Below are 16,881 nucleotides of genomic sequence, written 5' to 3' on the forward strand. Positions count from 1 at the left end.
TACAGAAAGCCCAACCACACTAAAGTAAGGGAGAAAATTACACATATATAAATATATATATAAATAAATACATATATAGCATATATAAATAAGTATATATAGCATGTATAAATATGTATATATATAATATATAGTATATATATAATATATATAGCATGTCTATAATACGGAATATGTGTGATATAAGACATGTATAATATAACATGAATATATGCGCATATAGCTATATATACCATATATGTATACTACATACTCTATATACTATATATGTAGAGTATATATATGTACTCCTTAACTCTTCTGTGAATGCACGCAATTGAGGATTGTGGAGATGAACTAAATTTCATCAACTTTTTTGTACAAACCCCATAAAACAATCTGTAGTGAAGTGCTAATTATGGTCATTTTTACACTTTTATTTTATCTATTGTTTAAGAACACAGCTTGTTTTGACCTTGCTCCTCGATGGTTTGTCAAATTTTTTTGTGAAGTGGTTGTGTATGCGTTTTTACATATAAAATATATTAAAAGGTACAAGTATAATGTTTAGTAGGCCAGTCCATGAAGCCAATCAGATGCTTGCATTTGATATTTTTGACCAAATGAGAGGTGTGACACTATACATTTAAAAGTAATACACTTCAATGGTAAGCTCACGTAATCTTTGGATTCTCTGCAAAAATTACAGGATTTTTCTGTGTGTGTTATCAGAAATTCAGCAAAGACAAAATACTACCATTGCTCAAAAACTGTGAATTGTATGTCTAGTTTAACATTGTTTTAGTTAGATATAAAGAATAATTAGTAACAATTGTTCTTACTTTGGTTTGACCGTGCCATGACCTTGACCGTGCATACTCAAATTATAATGCCTTAAACATGATTTAGCCAGTTTCTACTACTCTAAAATTAAAACATTGTATATTATCACAATTAGCAATTTAATTGAATAAGTCTTAACTACATCAGTTCTTTAAAAGTGTGCTATATCGTCTATATATATATATAAATCCTAATTACCGACTATCTGTCCAGTGATAGCAATTAAAAACTAGAAACGGAAATTCTTCTTCGCAGAAGATTTGATCATGGAACCTCTAGGTCTGAAGAGCAGTGATATAAATCACTACACTACAATTGCTCAACTGACTGTAGCAATGAATAATTGTAATGACATTTGTTAAATCTTTTATAAGCTCACACTTAAAGCTCCTAAAACACCACTATTGCTTCAGTAAAAATTTAGACTACTAGCTGTTAAGGTAAGTTACTCGGGTTCACTGCATTATTATTTTGTTACACATGCATTGCCGGGAAATTAACTAGTAGTCTTATAACCATAAAATCATTAGCTCTTATGCACTGAACTTGTGTGAGTCACATTAAATATTTATTCCGACCATATAAACATTATGACATATGTTTATACCAAACTAGAATCAGTGGATAATTGTGGCTTGTGAAAGACTTTAGCAATATAAGGAGCAGTTACATATGGGCTAGTGGCTACCTATTAACTTTCTAGATATATTGTCACAGACCTCTGAAGCGACTTTTAATAAAAGCTTTCTATGTGAGCTGCTACAAAAACTCTGACATGAATTTTCTTTAGGAGTTTTCGAAAACATTTGAAGCCAAAAACACAGCCAAAGAATTAGTGGAGAGCGACTTTAAAGAGATTTAGGAAAAGAAAACAAAAAAATGCTTTTATTTAAAACTGCCACCAAAACAAACTCCTTAGAAGATTATTTTAAGTAACACCAAAATTTCTTGAACAGTTACATACAAGGGTACCATTTTGAAGGACTATTAAAGGGGCCTCCCAAAGAGTCTTTTAGAAGAGCTTAGCAAGGCATCGCTTAGAATTGATATATTCCTCTAATTTTATACTGACAGTTAATAAAGTTAAACAATAATGTAATTTTAATTACCTATTTTGTTTTAAAATCAAAACTCTGTTTTGAGCTCAGTTATACACAAGTTCAAACAACCTCCTGATCATTATATTCATTGTTGAAAGACTTTGGCTAATTTTTGTCTTTCAGAAACTTTATGAAGTTCAATCTCACTTACTTTCTCCAAAAACATTGACAAGACATTAGTATTGGTCCTCCATAAACTTTGAATCCTAGTACGTGAATCTTCTTGGTAAGCCTATTTGGGAAGGTAGTAATCTGGTAATGTGTAAATGTCTGATATGTGTGAGCGTTGTGTGACTGTCTAGTCTACTTCTTGCTTTCATCATCTTCATCTTCCGCCCAAAGAACCTTCCCTTGCAGCTTGTTATGTTTATGATAGAAACAATTGTACATTGAATATGGTCATCTATTAGATGATCTAATTGATCTAACTTACATTATATTAGTGATGATTATTTAGGCTCTAGCTTACAGCGCTTAAAATAATTAACAGAAGAAGATTTGAATGTCTCAACACAAAGAACAATTCACTTAGATAAGCGGCGCACAATAACATCAATGAAATAAAATCCCACTCTGGGTAAGTTCTCAAAAACTTAGTAGCTGACGCAAGTTAATGATTTTAATAAAATTATTATTATTCAACTAAATATAATCTGTCAGTTTGATATGTAATAGGCGTATGATGCTAATTCTAACTCCTTTGTTTGTTATTTTTCTTTTCAGCAGTTGACTCTCTGGAGTCTTTTCTGAAAAGGAGATACTGTAAATAAAGAGCAAGTCAGTAATTTAAAGCCCAAAAGTTCCCTTAGCTTCTGTTTTTACATGTACATCGGGGTTAAAGTAAAAGTAAGCCTGTCATCTCTTGTGTCTGATCAGGTGCTCAGTCATTTCAATGCTGCACTTGATCAAATCTGTAGGCTTAGTAATGGAAATATTTGTAGTGGAATATCTAAAGTTAGGTGACTCAAACATCTTGTTATCCCTAAAAGCACTTGACAACTAACCAAATAACCAAAATTGTAAACAATAATGAATAATCATTACCTAATATTAGCGAGTAAGAAAGCTGGAGGGTTGTTACATTGCATAACAAATAATGAAAAAAGCACTCAATACACTATGTGTAAAGTGCTTAATAGTATATTATTAATACTATATATATTATTTATTATCTATAATTATACCTTTTTGTACAATTAGCCCTACACATAGTGTATTGAGTGTTTTTTCTTTATTCTTTTTTATATATAAACAATAATATATAATTATGTATATATACTATATATATAATAAATATTTATTATATATATAATGTATTTGCGATATATGTATTACTAAATGTCCGGCATTGCACCAGTATAAAAAATTTATTGCAACAAAACTTAACTTTTAATCAACATATATCACATTTATCATTTTAACATTTAAATAAAGGTGCTGATTTTTGTAGACCTACTGTGTTTATGTCTGTGTAATTTTTACTCTACAGGCTGCTGTGTCTACAGCAGCTGTGTCTACAGAACCATCCCATGAGCTGAATGCTTAGCTTTTGGCATCTTTGCTAGTGTGAAACTAATTGCATACTAGCCATTTAATTGGGCAGGGCATACTAAAAATACCAACCAGTGGCTTGAGCAGGGATTCATCATGCCATGCTGACTCATTATATTCATAACGAATAAAGCAAGAAGGAAAAATCCACCAAATTTCTCATTAGAAAAGGGGAATACCAAATACCTTAGTAAGAAGAAATTCTGAATTCCCAGTATGCATCCAGAGTGAAAATTGACTCTGAATTATAAAAATTGAACTAAGAAAAAAATTGACAATTTATTGACCTTATAACTTGGCTATTAATGTAGCTACGGTGCTCATACATAGTATTTTTGTGAGTTAAAGTGATCCAAACATGTAAAAAAATTGAGCTAATTGATAAAAGTTTTCCCTACTTATAACATATTGATAGAAATTTGCTCGAAAATTCATCATACATAGTATTTACATTAGAATGAGAACAGACAAGCTTGTACCTACTAATCTGTGTTAAGGCATTCTGCTAAAAATTTGTTTTCTTTAAAATGCTTGAGGTTTATCAGATATCAAAAATAAATAGTAACTTGAATAAAAAACAAAGCATATATCAACAATAAACATGCACATTTAATTGTTGTGAGCACAGAAATATTATAAGTTGTTTCAAAATTTCGTTGCATAATAATTTGCATAAAGTGGCTGCTGAATAATGTTAAATTTGAAAAAAAACTGTATTGGATATCGGTCTGAACTGTGGCATTTTACCATGTAACTAGATAATGTGAATATTTCAAAAACATGTGTCAAGACATGTATAATTGCAGACCCATTTAGTGGTTTAAAAGCACAAGCATCTTCAGTCATTTTTTTATTTATTCTGTCATCTCTTTGAAAAGTGTGATCTTTTGAAAAAAAATGTTCTCAATTTTAAATAGAATTAAAACAGAAATATTGTATGATACATTTTAAATTCTAACGTTTAAATTTAGGAATTCAGCGGTCATTGCTGATGCTTTAGAAATTACATAGTAAGGTGGATGCTAACCAAGTATTTTTATCACAGGATCTTCATATAATTTGAAACATTGTTAGCATGGCTCCTTTGATTTTGTAGAAACATAAAAAGCCTGGTTACCTGCAATTATAACTAGTTTGTTTTTTTGTGGGTAAGGAACTAAATTTGGGAACTAGATTGGTATTTAAATTAAGCCTAATGCACACTGTGCTTGCAAACTTTATTCTTGTTGCGTGTAGAGTTTGAACAGCTTGTTTCTTTTTTGCTAAAGTATTTGCTGATACAGAAATGGTTTATTGGATTAGTTTCTCCTACAAATGTTTCTGAAATACAAACCTACAGATATCGTTTGCCTATACGTTCTAAATTTTAAAAGATTGGGTACAGCTTAGCATTTTTGAAATGCAAACATATCCATCTTTTAATATATACTGTGAATGTAATATACTCATATAGATATACAATACCCACATTTTTCTCATGATATGAAGTTTGAGAGTTGGAATGGTTACTGTTGTTATATGTAAAATAAAAATAAGTTTTCTGTGCAAAGACTTTTATTACCTGTGCAACGCCGGTAATATAAAATTTTTATTATCTTTAGATTGCTTATTAAATTTTGCTTGAAAGTGATATAATATCTAGTGAGGTTATCAGCAATAAAAATACAATAGTTACAAAACTTACCATAGTAGTGTCAGTAATAAGGAAAGACCACTTTTAATGGACCTAGATACAAAAGGTCGGTAATCTCCTGCACTTATGCAACACACTTGAGACCAGTCTGAGAAACAGAACGCCAGCTATCATGGCTTTTGCAGTACACATTCATGTCTCTATTTTTGTGTATGGCAATTTCTACACTTAGACCACTGCTGGCGCCACATAAACATTATGTAATAAAAAAATGTAATAAATTGATTTTATTCATCCATATGTCGCTCTAACGTGTATCTACTGAAAGCTTTCAATTTACGAGTCAGATAGATTGAGAGTGTAAAATTACAAAATGAACAACTTTTTAACAAAATCATAAGTACGCCAAGCTAAAAATTTAAAGCTTTGTTTCTGAGAGTTAAAGACGAGCATTGATCAATTTATTTTCCTCACTTTCTACCAGAGAGAAGTGAAAATAAATTCTAATCATAAGTCTAATTTACTAACTAAAACTACCAAAGAAAATTTAAAGCAAATATAGCTAATTGAAGCGATAAAAAAGTTATGAAACAATGTTTGGTGATAGGAAAAAGTTATAATTTTATTAATTAGTAAATGTATTCGTGAGTAGTAAAAATATTACCTTTAGTTTAGTATATAACTATATAGGAGACTCAAAGTTAAAGATAGATTTACCGCCATTCTCCTATTCCTGCTGCAGCATAACGCTGCTGATGCATGTCAGCTTTAACCATCAGCTGTCTGTACTAATCTTTAACCACCCGATGCTCAGAAAAATTTGAGTCACCTTTGCTGGAGCTGGAAGTATTCTTAGAATTTTGTTGCTCATCAATAAAACGTGTCGATGCACAGTGTGCGATTTACATGTAGTGATTCAATAAATTTCCTAACGAGAATCTTCGAAACTACAAACGTGTTTTACTAGCCATAACATTTATTATGCCTTATATAAAAATTTTGTGCTGATGGTGGTCCAAAGAAGAGGTTGTATGTTTATTGCTTGCGGATTCTTTTTATATATGCTCACTATATATGTCGCAAATAATGCACCTGCTTGAATCTGAGCGTTTTAAAAAATGATCTCATTCAAACGCTTATATCTCTTGACAGGGCTAGTTCACAAAAACAAAAAATAAATCAAGTTTTAGCTGATGTTTTAGCCTTACACTGGTCATAAATTCATTTGAATGACTTTAATGGAGCAAACACATTTTCAAGTCGGAACTTCCAAGCGCTTCTGCGGCAGTTGACTACACATGATGACAATGATCTTCTACATACTTGTTAACTTATGAAAAAGGATTATTTACATATTTGTTACAGACAAATCAAGTACTGTCTATCTACAAACTTTGATTTCTGCATAAAAATTTCGAAAAAAAATTAAAAATTAAGACATGATCAGGAATTTTTCACAAAGAATATGATTAATGAAACAATTATTTTAAGGGACCATTTAATTTATTTTTTTCCCAATGGCCAAAGCAGAGTTACTAATCATGGCAGCGCAGAAGCATGTACTTCCAGCTAGGCAGCTGCAAACTTGGAGTCATTACACTAGGAACAATCCATGAAACTGATTTTGCAAGGACACCATGACTATCAAATGCACCATCAGTGGGCAATTATGATCTTAAGGCAAAAGTTCAAGCTTTTAGGTTTCTCGTACATAACTCACGCTTTAGTAAATATTAGCTGTGCTTTCCCGGGTTGCCCGGGTATTAAAAGTCAGCTTATAAACAATGAGAAGTATTGAGAGTTGCCTGCCACTTGCTATTAGCCTAGCACAATGCCAATGGAAAATTTAACTAAGCTTACTAATAAGAGCTATTCATCTCCTTAACTTTGCGCAACCACCCTCCGTAGTACGCAAAGCTGTTGGGTATTTGCGGCCATATAGCGAAATATATTAGCTAACGAACCAATTGATCTCTGTCGCCTAATTGGTACGGCGTCAGACTGAAGAACGGGATGGTCCGAAATCAAATCTTCTCCAGTACTGATTCTTTATTCCAAGATTTTAATAGTTATAGCAGGAGGGACACACATACCAACACTGAGAAATATATATATATTACTATCCGCTTGGTTTTACCACGCCTTTGCGACAGGCCTTGCTTGCTGTGGCTCAGGCTTTGGTATCTTCATCTTTGCACCATTATCCGAATTTCTTGTCGAACACTTTGGTTGGAAGGAAACATGTTTTTGGATGGCCGCTATTATTCTCTAGTGCTGTAATTTGGAGCACTTTTTTGACCGTTGCCACTTGTTGATAACACGGAGGTTCTGCCAGCAATTGAAATTACGGGAGTGGAGTTACAACACAAATCTTTGAGTGAATCCCACGTAGGCATTGTTCAAACTGACAAAGCTCAATCCGTAGGAGTGACAAAGAGCAAGATTTCATTAAATCAGATTGAAATTAATTATTAAATGAAATTACGTCTCTCAGCTCTAACAACAACCAGCCATTACCGGGTCATCAATTGAAACAGCATATACCCCTGCACAGAAAAGATGTGTTCTACAGCGGCAGCCTGCAAAATATACCGCTCTACACCCGTAACAAATCAGACTATGTGACAAGCAATATGTCCATAGCCCATTCCCTTCATCAGGCTCAATATCCAGCACAAGCAGAGAAAAAGCCACAAGGTCGATGTAGCAACTTCACTGACAGTTTTAAATCACTAATCGATTTTTCTCTGCTCATAAGACTGGGCATTCGTTCTATTTTTGTTATCAAACATTTTTACAAGTTTGGGCTTCAATGCTCCTTTCTTGTTCATCCCAGACAGAGCTAAAGAGTATGATATCAGCAGTGGCAAGGCAGCTTTTCTTGTTTCAATAGTAGGCATCGCAAACACAGTTGGCAGAATCATGTTCGGGTTTATAGCAGACTTGCGCAGAGTAAAACGCTATCGCCTCTACATCTACAACACAGAATTAGTTATTGCTGGCTTGGCTACCCCCTTAAGCTTTGGAAGTATTCATGCGTCACAAATCATCTACTCCATTGTCTTTGGCGTTTTTATCGGTGAGTCTGCAACTAGGTTATGTTATGAGATTCCTATCATAGCTTGAATCAAAAAATCTTTGAACAAGCTAAGTCCTATATCCGTGTCAGTCTACTGATGAAAAAACTATTGCACTGCTTAAAATACTTTATGAGACTATTTTCATGGAAGCCGAAGCATTTTTGTATTAATGTATCAAGGTTTGATGTTTGCGTAAGCACTATTTTTACTGCCGCTTAAATTATGCTAATGATTGTAGATCTGGCTGCCGATTATTACAACCATCATCATATTGCTATTGTATCATTAAAATTCTGCCAGTTCAATGTGACTTTAAGATTTCGTTTTAATCTTACCAAAGTTGTTTTAATATCTCAAAAGCAGTGCATGCTGAGCTTCTCATTTTAGCTGTTCCGAAAATATGAAAATATTCTACTCTTTTTAATTTTTTAACATTGTGTCCTTTTATGAAGTTTTTTGAAAATACGTAGTCAGTGATTCAAATGACTCAGCATATTGAAGGCAGACCTATAAAGGCATATTAGATAATAGTTTGTCCATAAGCCAATATCATGAAAAATGATTACAATCTGTGAAATTTTTGTATTTGGAGTTAAGATAGTTTTTGGTCTGTTTTGTTCAGAAACTTTTTTGAATAATTAATGTATCAGTAACCACTGAGACCATCAATGTATATCTGTTTGCTGTGGTGTAAAAGCTTCAGTAGCTGGATTACAATTGACATGCTAATCATCATACCTTGACTTTGCGTTGTGCCCTCATTCAACAGAGAAGACAACTCCATTTAAACTCATATTGACAATTCGTTGTTTATTGATGTTTTTTTATTATTTTTTCTTTAAAGTCAAAAGCTTATGCATATTTCAAAATTGAATCACTAAGTTGTACATCACCAATTGCTATATAAAACACATAATATCACACATTAAATTTTCATCTTATGCTCAGTCATGTTATGTAATAGCTCATGCTCGAGTGCGTCATCATGACCATACATAAATATGTACTTAATAGTAAATACAAAAACACTTTGCTTAGTCTCTTCGTTAATGAGACTTTCTAAAACTGCTAAAGGTTTTCTTCCTTTAGATTGCTTATCACATCAGTTCTACTGTAACACAAATATGCTCGAGGCTGTTCAGTGTGATCACTAGAAATCATCGAAAATATTGAAGCAATGCCGATTCATAGAAAAAGTTGTCATTCACAGCTATCTTAACACACTTTCATATGTTAGAGTTGATTATCCTTATTTTCCACATATTCATGAGTGTTAAGTTGTATCACTATAGCTAGTCTTATTGTTGACACATCCTGACAGGTTGTTATGTATCATTGACGGCCATCATATTGGTTGACCTGTTAGAAGTTGACAAGCTAACTAGTAGCTTTGGAGTTACCCTGCTTGTGTAAGAAGTTGCTGTACTTATTGGACCCCCTATATGTGGTATGAATTGCTGAGGCATACTCTGGTATATAATCTGTGAGCATTAGTAACACCCATCGTTTTCAGTGATCAGTACATGAATGCTCTTAAAGAAACTGAGTAAAGAATGTTTTAGCTTTTAAATAATGTCAATAACAAACTTGTGTTTTATAATAAACTAGATAAATGCCTGGCATTGCATGATTAATTAGCTCAATTTCCTTGCTTATTGAATTTGAGTAATTTAAACTAGTAACTTACGCTAGTCTAAATATTTACTACAATTACAGCAATGAAGCCAGCTTGCAATCATTACTTTTCGTGTCATAATCTCTCACACAACCATGATCTTCAAACCTGCTAGTAGTAACTGATAGTGTTTACGCAATAGCTTAATATTTGCATAATTTAATCAGTGTAATAAGTATGTGCACAATTGTTGATTAAAATAGCTGGTTGGACACGTAATTTAATGGATAGTATGCCTGTCTGCTGCAGAATTAGAGGTTATGAGTTCAATTCCAGTAGAAGGCAGATCTTTCGTTCCTGAAACTTCAACGCTCTAACTGGACTCACGAGAAACAGACCAACAAACAAACATTGAGGTTTGCATAAATAGACTAGCTGAATGCTCAGTATTTGATGAGTAATAATCCACTTATAAACAGTGGCAGGTAACGTAGTTGTCATTGGGTAAGCTGTCTAATTAGCCAATGGCCAAATTAGCCAATTTGGCTAATTTGAGTAACTTAACATAGTCACACAAGGTTGTGACTTACTTTAATATGAGCTGTGAAACCAGCTTGTAGTCATTACGTGCGACGTTATGCGTCATGATCTTTTTCCAATCTTGACTTTCAGGCAAGCTAGTATAGTAACCAATCGTATTTCTGATAGCACTTTAAATGTCAGTGTTTTAACTGATGTAAAGAATATGGCCATACCTATTATACTGCATAGCAATGTAGCCGCTTGGCTTACAGAATAGAGTATCTACCCTGTCACCCGATGGATCGGAGTTAAATCCAATGCAAAGCCGACTTTCCGTTCTTACAATTTAATCGCTATGACTGGAAGCACGCACTACAGACCACCAAACAACAAACAGACACTGAGATTTATAGAATAATATTAGGTGATATAAGTCTGCTATATGCCATCACATTGTCACAACCTTCGTATCACTAATTTTTGTTTTTCATCAACTTTCTTTTCGAATGAGTCTCACTAATTCAGTTGTTGAACTGTGTCTGTTTTCACTGCACGCCATCATGTGTCAGCATGTGTTACATAAAATATTACAAGATATAGAATCTTAGGTGGGGAACAGGCTAGATCATTTTATTGGATTTAATATTGTATCTTTTTCTTTCTAATCTCACAATTTAGATAAAATTAGTTTTTATTTTATTATAGCTAGTTTAGATACATGTATTTCATATCAGTTACTCAAAATGTTGATTAATGACATTACTATTGCAGGTTGGTTGTATGATGCAACTGAAAGTTATATGTGGCCATTTGCTGTGACTGGAAGCAGCATCGCTTTCAGCGGAGCTATGCTATATTTCATTACTATCTTGAGCAAGTTTCAGCATAAAATACGCACGAGGGAGGAATGGAACATGGGTGTACGTATCGGAGTGACAAGCTTGCAGAAAGTGGATGAGGAAGAGGTGGCATTCAAGAGTTCGGCAGCAATCGATAACAATCATGCGCACACTGCAAACTGATTATAAGAATTGAACTTTAGAAAGACAACTTGAGGAGTCTGTAAGACGCATGCCATACCGCAGAAGAATACCATGCTTCTTGATATATGGATGAAGTATTTGAGAGCGGTATTTTAAACTCGATGGCATCCATAGAATATCCATAAAGGTTATACTAGCAATAAGCTTCAGCTACTGTGATCTACCATGAAATTGTTCTTCCCTCGCTTAATTGCCTCAATTAAATATATTTCATTAATAAATCATTTTAGTGTATTGCCGTAATAGCTTAAAGTGGATGCTACAAGTTAAATCCATGTCACCTTATAACTTGGTAGAGCTGAACCCACAAAGTTTTGACTGCCAAAATATGTGATTGCAAATAACCAGCTGTCACTGGCTCCGTATTGTCTCTGCATACACTTCCATTAGAGCCAAAGGTGTGGTGCTAGAGCCTTGTGTAAACCAACATATAAAATGAAAGTGTAAACCTATAGTTTTAGTCAAAAAAAGTATTACTAATGTATCCAAATGTTGCGTGATGTAAAGGTATTTAGTTAGCAAATGCGCAGAGTCCCATAAGGTGACACTTTTCTTGATGAAAAAGCACTACCTACCGCTGTTTGTCTGTCTACTGTGTTCTAGAAACAGTTATGATCTGAGCAGCATTTGTGACCGTTCTCCTTGAATTCAAGGTGACAAGAAATTCAATTTTAGGGCATGATACGGTTTCCAGGTAATTGCTTAATCCGCTCTGAGCTGGACAAGTTATGGTGTAGTGTCAACTTTTAGCCAACTTCACTTTATGAATTTAGGCAGGACATTTTTAGCTTTATTCACATGTCAGGTTGAATCCTGGTGATATGGTGTACAATCATGGCATCTTCTTTGAGCAATCAAGTAGGAGCAAGCTTGGCATTTTGTTTTGACAAACACTGGCGCTCTCTTTCAAAGCTAAATCATCAAGGTCAAAGGACAAACACTGGATATGTGAAAATAATACTTATAAAAGACTGAAAATAACACATATACAAAACTTTATGGAAATAAGCTAGTGAATCCCTGGCATTGCGCGAGTAATAAAAGTCTTTGCACAGAAAACTTATTTTTATTTTACATGTAACAACAGTAACCATGCTAACTTTCAAACTACATATCATGGGAAAAATGTGGGTATTGTATATCTATTGTTAGTTGTTAGTTGGGTACATATCATGAGAAAAGTGTTTTGGCTAGTTGAAATAAATTAAGAGAAAAAATAAAAACAAAGGTGAAGGTTTTCCAACGTTGTCAAGCAATTGTAATTTTTAAACTTCATGTCATGATAAATATGTTTTGTGCAAATCAGATAAATTTAAAAAAAACTACTGTGAAAGGGTTTAGATGTAAATGTGAAATAATTAGCAAGTAATAGCTCAATTGAGGCTGTTTTGCGACGATTACAGTGAAAGATGATTTGTTAATAACACAATTAATACAAACTGAAAAAAATTAAAATCCTGAATATGTTGAATTAATAATAATAATTTGCTCATAGATATGTGCGTGTGCGTGCGTGTGTGCGTTTGTGTGTTAAAAAAAGATTACTGTTCCAAATTGGATAGCCGTTCAAAGTTTTAATGGATAGCAAAAGCTATCGATTAAAACTTAGAATACGACGATAATGATACCTCTTGGTACTAGCACAAATGATAAAATGATGCCCTGTACTGTCTTTGTTTGACCGAATAGAGAGAGAATGTAGAGGCTATTTCTACTCGATATTATACAATTGTCCGCATGAAAATATTTGGCCTTGACCACGATTTAACAATTAAACCTTACGAAAAACCGGAAATAGAAGTTCACAAAAAGCCTTTTGTTTCATAAAGCTAAAAAGGTTTATAGAGTTTCAATTAATACTTCATTTTAAGTGTGAAATTGAAAAATGCTGTAAACTTTATGTAGTAAGAGCGATGAATTGTAAGAGTGTTTGTAGTCTCATGATTAGAGGATTGAATTGCAAACCTGCAGTTACAATCTTTGTGAGTTCAAATCCAGCAGTATGCAAAATTTTAATTCCAAAATTTTAATAGTTATTGCTGGACATACTGGCTGACAGAACAACAGGCTACAAATTTTGAGATATATATAGATAAATATATAGACATTATGAAAATAATGCATACATATAAGAAACTATAGGAAAATAATACATAAGAACTTTTGCGAAAATCAACTATGTAAACGGCAATCGTTGTCTGTATAAGTTTATTTGTGTTTGTGTGTTTGTGTGTGCGTGTTTGTGTGTGCGTGTGCGTGCGTGTGCGTGTGTGCGTGTGTATCCACCTTATAGAGTACCATACTTTTCGGACTATTAGCCGCTACTTTTTTCTGATGGTCTGTGAGCCATGCGGCTTATATAAGGGTGCGGCTATTCTGTGGTTTTTCTTTCACCGCTACGGCGCATTAACGGGAACCTCTGGTTAGTACACCTCTATACATAACTTATTCATCGTTTTTACACAAAAATCATGTGATGTCCAGTTAGCCCGCCTCTTTACAGTGCCCAACGGCAAAGTTCTGTTTTAAACAGCAAAGTTGCTGCCATGTTAAAAAGCACCGCTCTGAGTTCTGCGGCCTATACAAAGGTGGCTATACAGCTATACAAAGGTACTACTCATTAAATAAAATAAATTAATGAGTAGTAATTTACATGCAATTAATATTTAATGCCGGTGTGTACCGAGAAGGTCACGTGAACGTTTGTTTCTTGCGGCCACCGGAAAAGACGCAGTTCTCACCTACTAAATTTCGACATCAAAAAGGTAAGTACTTCTTATTCAATGTTGCATTCTCTATGAATTGCCACACTTCCAATACATAACCTATTCCCTTGCGTCCATGTACAAATTTAGCTATCAGCCTACTGCCAGCCATTTTGCCGATAGTACTTCATGATATGTATACAATATTTTTCAATTTCAAACTCCATCTAGAACGTTTGTTTTGGTTATATATTTCATTTTTCCAACATGTTAACAAACACTGCTATGCAAAAAATTCATTGCATCTATACTTTGTGCATTGATAAAGCGATGTAAAGCTGCGATCGCTACGAAGTTGAAACCATCCTCTACAATGTCCCTTATTCATACAAAACCATTACTTTCACTACCATCAGAGTCAGTGCTGCTATTGCTATTTTAATTATCTGTGTAATCACAAAAATCTGAATCGTCTATAATTTCATCAACATAAGTAGTTATTTGTTTTCTAAGTCGGACGCGTTTTATGAACTTACACAAAAGTCGTTCGTTTTTATGTTGGAAATTCCCAAACAAAAATTAAAATATTAAACTTTAGGCTAATTTTATAGAGAACTCTTAGGACAACACTGTCACAACCATAAAATTCCTAAAGACCGTTGGTTATGTTATCAACGAATAATAAAATTCAGTTACTTGAAATTGCTGGTAAAATCGCAAACATGCGTCTACGCGGTTGACCATAGAAGACGCAAAAATGAGTCTACTTCAGTGAAAAGGTTATAAACGCTGGATTTTCCACTGTTTGCAATAGTAAACATGTTCATTTCCTTCCGCAGCCGAGTTACTTTTACTTTTTTCCAGCTACAAGTACTACAGAACTACAGCTACTACAGAGCGTGCACGGGCACTGCTACTGTGTTTTACCTACTGGATTTCCACTTCAAAAAAGGTAGGTACTTCTCATTCAATGTTGTAGTGTATTGTCTATGAATTGCCACACCTCAACTACTTAATAACATTGGATTTGCTAATGTTTGTGATAGTGGGACATGTTCATTTCCTTCAGCAGCTGAGTTACTAATCTTTTTCCAGCTACGTGTAGGCCTACTGTAACTTACTACTACATAATTTGCACGAGTACTCTGAGGGTTGCGATAGGCAATGGTGGAAAGAAAGAGAGCATCGGGTATCGACTTCCTGTCACCCTGCTTTGGCCATGACCAGCTGTACGTCTCCTGCTCAAAAGTAGGCACAAGCCGAAAACTATTTGTTCATACACCCGACAGAAAAACAAAAAATGTTGTCTATCCGCAAGTGTTGCGTTGAACTAACATTGTGTTATTGTTATGTCATGATATGTTCTTCATGTTCTGCTATACCACATGCAGCATTTTCTAACATATTTTTCAGTATATATATATATTTTCATGCATTCGTTTTCCTTATTGTATCTCATAAAAAGGCTATCATGTTGGCGTTATGTTTTATTATTGTAAGATGCTAATGCTGTATCTGCTTTGACACCATACTGTCTGTGCTGTTATACATATAAATTTTATCGACACAACCTCATTACTGTTTGTATATACGATATCAAAACAGAGGCTATAGATGAAGAAATGGTGAGCCATGATTAGTGTTTTAAGCATTTAGAAGTCTCCATTCAATAAATGCTGGGGATAGCAAAATATTTTGTATAATTTTTTAAAAGATGCAAAATTTTTCAATACTGCCAGTTTGAAGAACTTCAGTTTGCCTAGCAATGTCAATTTCATTATCATTTTTCTGTACACATATAGGGCAACTTCAATTTGAGTGGTTTGAGACTGATGCATTGTAGACTAGCTGTAAAACGTATTGCAGATTTCCTTTGTTTTCCCCAACATTATTGACATATATGACTGCATATGTGTATGCATAGTGTGATCAGGGCAAAATATTTCAGCCGACTGCATATTTGGAGCTGCTTTATAGTATGAAAGACAACACTCAATAAACCTCTTGCTGTACATGAATCTGTTCCCGTGAACGGGTAATGCAGCTAGCAGTTTGGGACCGTGGCGTCACTTGGGGATGTGCGGGAAAACTTTTTTGTCCCTACTGCAGCGAGAGTCTCTAGGAGCGGCTTTCCAGGTGAGTGAGTTGGTGAGTGCGAGGCGATTGATTGCGAAATGAATGCAAGGCAATTGAGTGTGAAGCAATTGATTGCGAGGCAATTGATTGCGAGGCAATTGATTGCGAGGCAACTGATTGCTAGGCAATTTATTGCGAGGCAATTTATTGCGAGGCGAGTGCAAGGTTATTGATTGCGAAGCGGGTACAGGCCAATTGATTGCAAGGTATTTGATTGCGAGTGTGAAGCGATTGATTGCAAGGCAAGTGCAAAAGGGCGATTGTGTACTGCTTGGCGGGTAAAGACTGGTCAGCCGAGGCGGGAGCTCGGCGGCAAAAGTGCGCAATCGTCAACTGCAAATATAGATGGGTATGAACAGATCCATGAATCTAAAATATTTACTAGATTTTACACGCATCTAGCTGTAAAACACATTGCAGATTTCTATTGTTTCCCGAACATTATTGACACCTAAATGTGTACGCATACTCTGATCAGGGCACCAATTTCAGTAGACTGCATGTTTGGAGTTGTTTTACAATATGAAAAACAACTCTCGATAAACTTTATGTGTGTGTGAGGGCATGTGTGTTAGTCCACCTTATAGAGCTGTCTTTCCTTGATTCGGTCAAATGAGGCAAACTGAATTAATATAAGTAGTAAATAAATTATAGAGCGGTCTTTCCTTTTTTCG

The 16,881-nt window shown here is 34.3% G+C and overlaps 1 pseudogene; it reads left to right on the forward strand.

Moving 5' to 3' along the window:
* Window positions 1-11,611, forward strand: part of LOC137406793 (uncharacterized) — a 35,088-nt pseudogene extending 23,477 nt beyond the window's left edge.
* The last annotated feature ends 5,270 nt before the right edge of the window (window positions 11,612-16,881 follow it).

This window comes from Watersipora subatra, chromosome 10 (genome assembly GCF_963576615.1).
Source record: "Watersipora subatra chromosome 10, tzWatSuba1.1, whole genome shotgun sequence".
Lineage (NCBI taxonomy): Eukaryota > Metazoa > Bryozoa > Gymnolaemata > Cheilostomatida > Watersiporidae > Watersipora > Watersipora subatra.